Source organism: Protomyctophum bolini (assembly GCF_963924005.1).
Source record: "Protomyctophum bolini genome assembly, chromosome: 5".
NCBI lineage: Eukaryota > Metazoa > Chordata > Actinopteri > Myctophiformes > Myctophidae > Protomyctophum > Protomyctophum bolini.
The window spans coordinates 9,975,408-9,985,771 of record NC_137866.1 but is presented as its reverse complement, the minus strand read 5'-3'; the positions used below and the strand labels follow the sequence as shown (position 1 = coordinate 9,985,771).

The window sequence follows — 10,364 nt, the reverse complement described above, 5'->3', positions numbered from 1 at the left end:
TAAATGATTCAAATGAATACCATAGGTGAATACCCACCCTACTTATGAGATATGCCCCGGCCCAAAATAATAGACATGATTAGTTTAGTTTTTTTTTTAGCAAAGGGAGTGCCTAGGGTAACGCACGCAGACAGCGGCGGTCATTCTCGCGAGAAATAAACTGCCCTACTACTCGCGTTAGTGCAAGATGGAGAAGTGAAATTAACACGCACCGAGGTAAGCAGACAGATGTATTCCACACTATAGTTTTGGTCTATACTCTCCGAAGGCTGTACATTCATTCTCTTAGCTAATTGCTGTTTTGAGTTTCTATCTAAAATGGTGTTTAATGTCCTACAAAGCCATCGTCTTTTGAGGGGTAAAGTCCGGACCTTTCTGCTGTGTAAACCGCCATTTTTAATTTAGCCACGATTCCGCCGATAGAGCATTGTGTGCTGCTGGCCGCTTGCTTGCTAGCTAACATACGTACACACGCCACACACTCGGGTTCAATATGTGTTGGTATGTGCACGTTATGTCTGTGTGCTGTGTGGTACTGTTGGGTAAATGTAAACGTTTACGACGGTGAGAAAAAGCCAGTGTCAGATTGCGGATTTGACATTTTGTATGTAAGTAAGCAGCTCGCGGTTAACGCCAGTTTGGAGCAGACGGGAGGAAGCTCGCCTATGTCCGTGTGCTATAACTTCACGCCAGCTAACGTTGTTCAGTTTCTAACTTTGTCAACGTTACGTGTACTCAAGTTAGGGTTACCTTTCAATGATGATACTGTTGCGGTGCCGGTGAGGTTAGCATTAGCAAACGTTAACCGGCGTAAAGTGATTGATGGAAGCTTGCTAATTAGTGTAGCCAAACTACGTCAGACAAGCGATGAAGCTGGCCTGACATCCCTGCATTCTGTATGATGCTGAGGATGTCAACATGTATGTGTCTTGCCTTCTTCATCTTGGATAAATGTGTTGTCTATAACGTTACACGGTGAACAAGAATACTTGTCCTACTAAAATAAATGTTTAAAATAACGTTACAATCTTGGGGCACGTTTTGGACCGAAAAAGACGTACTGCGTCTCTAAACAACCATCTTGTTCAACTGCAGTTGGCTGTTCTGCCACAAAGTTTGAACTTTACATGCAATCCAGCAGTACTTTCCTATCAGCAAGTTTTGAATAATGACAGGGGTGTGCGATATATCCAGTCTATTTGAAACCTTATACACTTGTGAAAGAATTTCATTTTCTAGGCATGCATGCCCCCAAATCAATCTGCATTGTAACAATGGCTGGCATAATTGCTTACATGCCAACAAACCCACTACTAAGCTGAAGGAAGGAGTCAGGACTAACTCAAAGCACGGGCCAATGTGGAAGCACTAATGGAATTTGAAATGTTGATTGTTTAATTTCAAATAAACCTGACTGATTTGATAGAACTCTTTCTGGGTTTCAAATGTATATAATTTTTTTTTTGCCACCACGCGATCAACCATAACAACTTTGAATCCTTGTTTCCCTTGAAGCTGATTTTGGTTTTCACTATTGAGTTGTATAAAACACTACTATATTAAGTGAAGCTATTCCTTTCATAATGTGCCCTGGCTGTGACCAATCACAGTAGTTTGCATAGTGTTCATCTCTTTCATATTTACTGATTCACGTGACTTCAACATGAACATGCACGAGCATAGCTGACTGAGCACACTACCAGTGTGGGAGAGACAAAAAAAAGCCTTATCAAACTTTGAGATGGTTAGGCTATTACTATTTTCAGTCCACCACACATCAGGTACAAACAGAAGACAGTTAAAGCCATTCTCTGTGCCTGAACATGTAATTGCAAAATATATATATATTGTGCACTGTTAAATCCAGCTGAGTCCCACGGATCAGCAGCTCAACTCTTTTGGTTTAGTTGGTTTGGATAAGGACCAGTAAAAGGAAAAAGTCAGACACTTTCTGGCCGCTAGCCAGAGGACAATAACGCACTTATTGTAGAAGAAGGGGAAAATCAGAAAGAAGGAAGTGGTTAATGTATATTGATTATACGATGCAAATGATCACAATTCAATTCCTGCTCTGGTCTGTCAGTGTCCTTGAGAAAACACTGAACCTTCATTCAGATCAGTCATTGCAAGTTTATGTGGATAAGATCCTCAGCTAATGAGTAAAACTTGTGATACTTGTGTTAGTTGTTGATGATCACAGACATTATTTACCTTTTTAACATTTCATGTATTTTAAACTTTTCTGTCTACGCCTGGTATACAGTAGGGGGAACTTCAAAGATTATCCTCATGGTCTTAATCTTTTTTTGTTTCCCCTTTCTTTCAGAGAGTTTAAAGAGACTACGAAACTAGCCGAGGAGGAGAATGATGGAGCTAATGAACCAAAGCAGATTGTGGTATGTACAATGTACTGCTAAAAATGGTTACATTGTGAAGGCCTGTTCTGCCAAGATGCTGTGAACTATTTAGGCTGAGGCACATTGATACAGTAGTACGCTATTAGCCATCAGAACAGAATAAGATTGCCGCTCTGTAGATTCGTCTATAGGCCAAGTGCATAACGCATTCACAGCTCGATGCACGATGGATGGGTGGTGGATAAAATCTAACTGTGAATCTAACAGATATTTGCACGAAATGGCTTCCGTTACCATTTTACCATTTTCAATGGTAAATGTAAATTTACAGTATATAGCACCTTTATCCAAGGCGTTTTACATAGATTGTGCATCACACACACATTCATACACCGATGGCAGAGGAAACCATGCAAGGAGGCACCAACCTGCACATCGGGAGCAATTAGGGGTTAAGAGTCTTGATCAAGGACACTTCTACATCTACACTAACTCTGGAGGAGCCTGGGATCTCGCAGTTCCCATCCAGCCACTCTACCAGGCCACCGGCCACTCTCTACCCCACCGAGCCACTGCCGCCCATTTTTATTGTCTGAGGAACATCTGTGCGCTGGATGTTTCTAACCAAAGTTCAAATTTTAAAGAAAATACACATGTTTAGCAATAACTCATGAGACACAGAGGTTGTCCTAGATTGAAAGATATAACGTCCTATACAGGTCTAAATGGGTTAATATGGTCTTCCTGTGCCACAGTACAAAGTGTGAAAACATTAACATTCACTGCACTGAGATTGACTCTAGGACATAAAGCCAGGATGCCATCATCTTAGTGTTCCCGGATCATTGTTATGAACAATTATTATTACCTATAAAACTATATGTACCGGTATCAACATATAGTTTAGGATGCAGAGGATTTAAATTACGTTTGTGTCTGTATTGAAGAACAGGTCTTACTATAAATCCACCCTGCTTGTTCAGCTAGACGAGAGCAAACAAGTTCAAATGCAAATGGTACGTTCAGCTGCTGTCTCCATTACATTGTTCTTCAGTTCCATGATTCATTTATCATTCAGTATTCATGCTTTGTGGTTCTAATAAGGGTTGAAGACCTGGCTACAGCTGTTGGCAAAGTTTATGATATGAACACTTGTTCATTCAGTGATTCAGTGGATATTCAACTAAATTATTAGGCTTATTTATTTTGTCTTTTCTCTAGCTGCAGCAGATGTGGTAATTTCTTTCACTAGAGATTATAGAGAAACTGGTTTATGGCTGGAATTACTTGTGCCAAACCCAGAAAAAATTACTATGTGCTCAAACGTAAAAATGTTTCTCGTGCTCTACTGATGTCAGTAGGAGATTAAAAATAAATTGTCCCTTCAATTGACGTGATATTTCAGAAGCTTTATCCACACGCACTACATGGTCATGGTTAGATGGAACCTGACATTTGTTAAAGCTGCACACATTCTCTCATTGAACACCCTCCTCAGATCATTATCCTAACCATAACGATCACCAAACCCATGGCTAACCTTAAAGGAGGTTAACGTGAATGTTATCATTGTTGTATGTTGTTTGATACAGATACTTTATGTATTTTATGAGTGCGATTTTTCCAGCTTGAGCTCTAGTTTTTGTTTATACAGCACATCCTCCGTCCTCCTCAATATAATGATAGATCCAAGTTAACCCCTTTTTTTTAAAGATTTATTCTGGGGCTTTTCATGCTTTTATTGATGGAACACTAGGTTGACAGGAAACGGGGAGAGAGACGGGGAGTGACGCACAGCAAAGGCCGTCGGGATCGGGACTCGAACCCACGACGTGCTGTCAGGCTACACAACCTAAGTGCCTGGTGGTCCGGGCCATGTTAACCCAGTTAACTACAGTGTAACCCCAGTCTCCATGGTGGAAAGGAACTTAACATGTGCGCCAACTACAGTGCATTTTATTACGTATTGTTTTAATGGCATCTAAGCCATGCTTAGTGTAACCATAACAGTGCCTAACCTTTGACTACAATTAGTAAAATGACCTTAACTAAAATGTATTAATAATTCAACCAACCATAATAACAGTGCCTAACCCTGACTAAAATGTATTAAGTCACACCTAATTAACCCATGCCTCAAACGCAACAATACTAATATTGCCTAACCTACATGTATAACTAAAATCATGGTATTCATTAAATCGCACCAAACCCATGTTGGAAATTTCCATGAAAGCTATTCATATATTTGATAATTTGATGCCTCATTCATACAGATTAGTACCTGTATTAAGTTCAGTAAGAAATGATTTCTTACTGAACTTAATAAAGATTGGTGTCCCTGACTCCCTGTATCTTTTTGTGTTTTGCGTTTGGATGTACGCGTTTGGATGAATTAATCACACATTAATCACACATCGTTCCCGGTGTAACAGTGCCTAACCCCAACTAAGAATCTACTGAAGCATTTCTCTAGACGTGCCTATAGTATGTAGCCATGACCAGCTATTAGTGTTTCTCCTGCCTTCCCTCCTTCTTTCCTTCCTCTAATGCTAAAGCGTTTTTAATTTTAATAACCAATGTTAGCCTTTGCACCATATAGTTGCACTGGTCTGGTGCATTTACATATAGTTGCACTGGTCTGGTACATTTTGTTACTGCACCATCCCACTTATTGGTTTATGAATATCCATGGATTTATGTTGAACGCAACTGATTATAAAAAATACAAATACGTGTGTGTATACGTGCACGCGCAGTTGCGCACGTACGTATAAAAATTGAGCGACATTCTAAACATAATAAGGCTGGCCCAGAAGAACACAATAGTGCTTTAGTGCCTAGTAGCTAACAGAGTATTCATTGTGTGTTTTGTTTTGGGTTCTTTTGAGTGGGGGGCCTTATTGTGTTTGAAAATCTCCCTTATTTTCAAAAGTTGACACTGGCAGGTATGGCTGTGCGGCATAGAAGCAGGGGTATGTTTGGGACTACCACATCATCTCAGGGGCTCCTGTTGTGTTGGGGGAAAAAAAAAAGTTTGCAGGAAGGTCCTGGCATTTACCATCACCATTCTGGCTGTTTTTGCAGAAATATATACTTTACCATCAGAAATGTTGCCATACAAATTCACAATGCCTCACAAGAACATTTGTAAGATATTAAAAGCAGTCTCATTCCTGTATGAAAAAACTATATAAATATCTGTCGGGGAAAGAAACTCTGTCCATACTGCTTCAACACATGAGGCTAAAGCATACATAAAACTTACATAGCATAAACGAATATGTACACGACTTTAAGCAGAATAAACACCTGCTGCAATAATGCATCATGAACACCTGTAAACGATACGTACATTTTCTGCTTTTTTAATGATTTACCACAGTATCATTCCTGTGGTCACTGGTCAGCTAGTAGCCACAAGCAACTTTGATGCCTTTAATGCTATCTAGTGTCTGAGTTGCAATACCAACCCTTGACAGCCCATTCTTCCAACAGAAAGTCCTATCTGATTAAACTATGTTAACCTCACAAATGTTGAAGCTGTACGGAAAGCTTTGGTAATCCTCTTTGTAGGCCTATCTGTCATGTTATTGCTTCATAAAAGTCCACATTAAATTCTTTGCAGGTCATTATTAGCATTAAGAGTTTGGAAGCACTCCCTTTCAATAACTGAATGTCCTGCTGCCTCCTGCCGCATTATGTAGAATTTCACAGGACCGTTGAGTGATTTCCAATGAGCCCTTATACATTCAAACACTTAAGAAAACGAATCACCTGCACAGAACTTATTTATATTGACAGAAAGTAGGTCAAAACATGTCTATTGTCGTAGGTAGCAGTGGCTCAGCGGTAGAGTGACCTGATGGGAACCGCAAGGTTCCCAACTTCAAACCCGGGCTCCCCCAGAGAGAGAGTGTGTGTGTGTGTGCGTGCGTGCGGCCAACGAATATTCCATATTCGAATGTAAAAAATAACAATATAATTGAGTGAGTTCTGGCGAGACTCTGTGCCACGTAAACTAAAACATTATACAAAAATTAGGCTTTTAAGATAATTATGAATCATTCATTTGATCTCGCAAGACTCAAGAGTGCATTTCTCAGCACCAACCAACCAACCAACCAACCCATACAGGACCGGACCATATAGATAAAGAGAGAGAGTTTTACAGCATATTCTGCAATATTAATATACATTCAAAATCGTATACATTTTACATTCGAAAATTGTTCGAATACATCATTTTTTGGCCAATTCTGTGTGTGTGTGTGTGTGTGTGTGTGTGCGTGCAATCTCTGTAAAGCGCCTTGGATATAGGCGCTATATAAATTTACCATTTGTCTATGGTGGATTTTTATGAAACAAAGACTTGACAGATACAAAGAGCTTTCCGTACAGGTCCAATCTTGGTGAGTTTAAAGTTGTTTAATATAATCAGATAGGACTTTTCAGTTTCAATGAATGGGCTATCAATGAACTTGGATGCCAGATAGCATTATTATCTAAGTTACTTGCGGCTAGTCAGCTAGCAAGCCAGACTGTTGCCTCCACATTTTTTAAATTAGTCCGGCAGCTGGGGTTATGGGGTGGGAAATAAAATATTGTCTATATGCATACATTCATGAATCCACTTGCCGGCCGACTGTCACTATTGGGCAATTTTTTAATAGGGTTTTCTTGTGACCCTACCATTAACATCCTATGGCAGGAAAAAATGTCAAACTTTCCTTTTGCTTTAAGTAGCATGTGACATGTCAAACTAGGGTTTTCATGGTTCTGATTCTGAATCCATTCCAAGCATTAGTTTTTCACAAAATGCACTCCTTGGGCTAAAAACGGCCTTAGACGTCATGACAAATGTGATGAGGTCAGCACATTTGGGAAAGTAGCTATGGCTGCTTTTAGCCCAAGGAGTGTTTTTTGTGCAAAACTAATGGTTGGAATGGAATGGATTCAGAATCATGAAAAACCCCTAGTTTGACATGTCACATGCCACTTAAAAACAAAAGGAAAGTTTGACATTTTGCCTGCCATAGGATGTTAATGGTAGGGCCACAAGAAACCCCTATATGTATATAGACAATATTTTAGGCCAATAAAAAAGACTATATACCAAATTTCCCACTTTAAACAAAAGAGGCCCGTCGGCTGCCGGACTAAATGCTTCCGTCATACAGTCTGGTGCATGGAAGCTCTGATCAGAGGATAAAGTGGATGTGACGCCTCCTGCCCACTTCCCTTTCGTCTTTGTAGTCGCACAAATATGTCCTAATATAAATCCAAATAATCGAAGCTTATATAGCTTGCTGCTTATCAGAAATGGAAATTGCAAAATGTTAAAGATATTTTTTAGCTGAAATTACTAACGGATGACAAGCTTCCATTCTCTGCTTTTGGCATGTGTACTGTAGTTCCTAGTCTCCCGTAGCCAGACTACTATTCCACAATCTCTGAATGCTATATAGTCTGGAACTACATCTCCCGGAATCTGAGACGAGAAGCTGTCATCTGTTTCTGCTAAGCAGCAAGCTATTAGATGCTTGGATGATCTTTATTTATATTTTGATACATTTGTGTGACTGTAAAGACAAAAAGGGATGTTGGAAGGAGTTGTCACATCTCGCTTGATCATTTTCAGCGCTTCGGTGCTCCAGACTGCATTTTAGAAAATTGTGGGAGGCAAGTTGGCAACAGTCTGGCTCGCAAGACTACCGGTATGTAGTTCCAGACGGTAGTAATATTTCCTTAACCTTAGGCCACAATCAGTGTTTTTTTTTTTTTATCTATCATTTCACTCATAAGCTAATAAGAGTCCAGTTAATTTATGTTGTGAGCTTTGGAACCACATTGACAAGTACAATAATTAAAGCATTACTTAAAGCAAGACATGTCAGTGACAGTGTTGAAGACACACTGCATTCCTTAGTTAATAGTGTTGTAATTAGCATAACTAAAATGGCTGCACACCTGATGGATATTAATGTTTATATATTATTATTGTGGGTAGGCAAATTAGTTATATACTTATGTAATGTAAACATTTGCTGACAACGTTAGTGTTACTGGCCATTAAATAATTGATTACAAATAAATTAATCTACAAAACAATTTAGCTGATATTAAATTCCAACGGTCACCCATTATGCTCTGTCTGTATATTGTGCACTGCGTTGAGAAACGTATGAGACGAGAAAGACACTGGCCCATGTCATAACGTTATTCACTTTGCACACTACCCAGTCATAGTGAGTAGTGCCGACAGCCAGTACCCAGTACCCACTCACTACATGCTACGGATACACGCGCGCTTGCTCTCCGAAGAAAATGACCATAATCTAACAACCTGGCAGAGGAACACATCACTATCCCGAGCCGGTTTCTATTCGGCTGTTTGCCCCAAAAAGAAAATACACCAACTCGCAGTGTCACGTTAGACCCGTCTGAGAATGATTCAGCGAGTTATTAACGTTATGCGTTTCTGCTATTGCTATTCAACTAGCAGCTAGCTTGCTATAGCTAGCCAGCCAGCAACGCGTGCCACGGCTGTCTAGCTGAAAGGCCGGGGGTAAGAATTATAACTTTTGCCAGAAATAATATGAATGCAAGTGTTTTGATGCACAACCAAAAACCTATTGTTGTTGTTGAGCTGTGCCGGGTGCACGCCACGGACGTACAGTACCCGCTGGCTTGTGGTGGTGATGCAGGGGGTGACAGTGCGGGCTTCTGATGCTTAGTTTATACTTCACCGCAGGAGCGGTGTCTCTCGACAAAAATGACGCATTTTCAACGGAAAAAATTGTCGTCGACACCTTTTTCATTTGAAAATTGCGTCATTCGTTTTCACTGAGACGCGCTGGTTTGACGAAGTGTAGCTATACGTGTTAGCATCGACGGTGCGGCCTGCGCTGCTGCAGCCGCGAGCTAAACTAGTCCGGTGTTCCACGGGTGACGGGACAGCGAGTCAAAACTAGTGGCGGTCTACAAGTCTCAGTAGACAGTACGGCAGGCTTTTTCTCAAGTCTGTTGCTAAACCTCTGCGGTTTGATGCCCAATGCATATGTTATGTATCACGTGCTGTGGTGAATGGTAATGTTAGCTGGCTATCACAAGTTTTTTTTCCTTTAGTCTGGATTTTATTTTGTTGCTTTGAAGTAGCTGTTTGCTACTGGACTGGTATAGCTCCTACAGACCAACTCCCCCAGCTATCGATCTGAAGGATCGGTTCGTTGTGAGGGTTTCGCTCGCTGTATGAGCCGGGCATGTTGCTGATCTAACTAGTAACCGAGGTGTTCGATTATTGAATCTTGTGGCAGCTTGAAGGCAGTCAGGTAACGTTTGTGTTGCTAACGATAGGGCTAAATTTAGCCAGCTTCAGCTATAACTTTAACCTGTCAGTGTCAAGTCACTGACGGGCCAACCACTGCCGTCAATTGGCTCGACGTTTGTTTCATGGGTCAACATACATGAGTGCCTTTTCTTGAGCATGTAAAACGTGTCAATTCACCGAGTTGGGCGTCAAACAAATTACAGTGACTTTGTATAGTAGTTGGCTAGCTACTAATTCGCCTGGCTTGCTAGCTAAGGTAAACGAAACGTTAGCATCACCTGCTAGCCAATTATAGTGGGTCTCAGTTTGCTGACTAGTAGCACTAATTTTCTAAACTCATTGTTTTTCACAGGATGACTGAAGTCTAGTCAATTCGTTGACTGCCTTGTACCAAAACTGAATCAATATTATTTTCAAGTTGTAGAATATATTTTTTTGGCTGTTGCATTGTTTATTGTAATGCTAATAGGTTAATTTGACTGACCATGATATTTATATAGCTTTAAGTAATAGTTGACTGTTTTTATTTCATTTTTGTACAATCTGAGGTCTTGGCTTCTGCAAATTTAAGGTGCGTTTTACCATAAACCAGCTTAATTAATACAATGTATTTATGTGTGTGCAGGTAACGTGAATGGAACATGCTGTTAAGTGGGTATTGCCAAATTACTTACTGT

General features: G+C 40.3%; 1 protein-coding gene across 1 annotated transcript in view; it reads left to right on the top strand.

Moving 5' to 3' along the window:
* Positions 1-157: 157 nt before the first annotated feature.
* huwe1 (HECT, UBA and WWE domain containing E3 ubiquitin protein ligase 1) overlaps positions 158-10,364 on the top strand; it is a 49,005-nt gene continuing 38,798 nt past the window's right edge. Inside the window, exons 1-3 of the mRNA XM_080763228.1 lie at positions 158-216; positions 2,327-2,396; positions 10,313-10,362. The gene's annotated coding sequence lies outside the window, so the exon portion shown is untranslated. The remainder of the gene's footprint in view (positions 217-2,326; positions 2,397-10,312; positions 10,363-10,364) is intronic.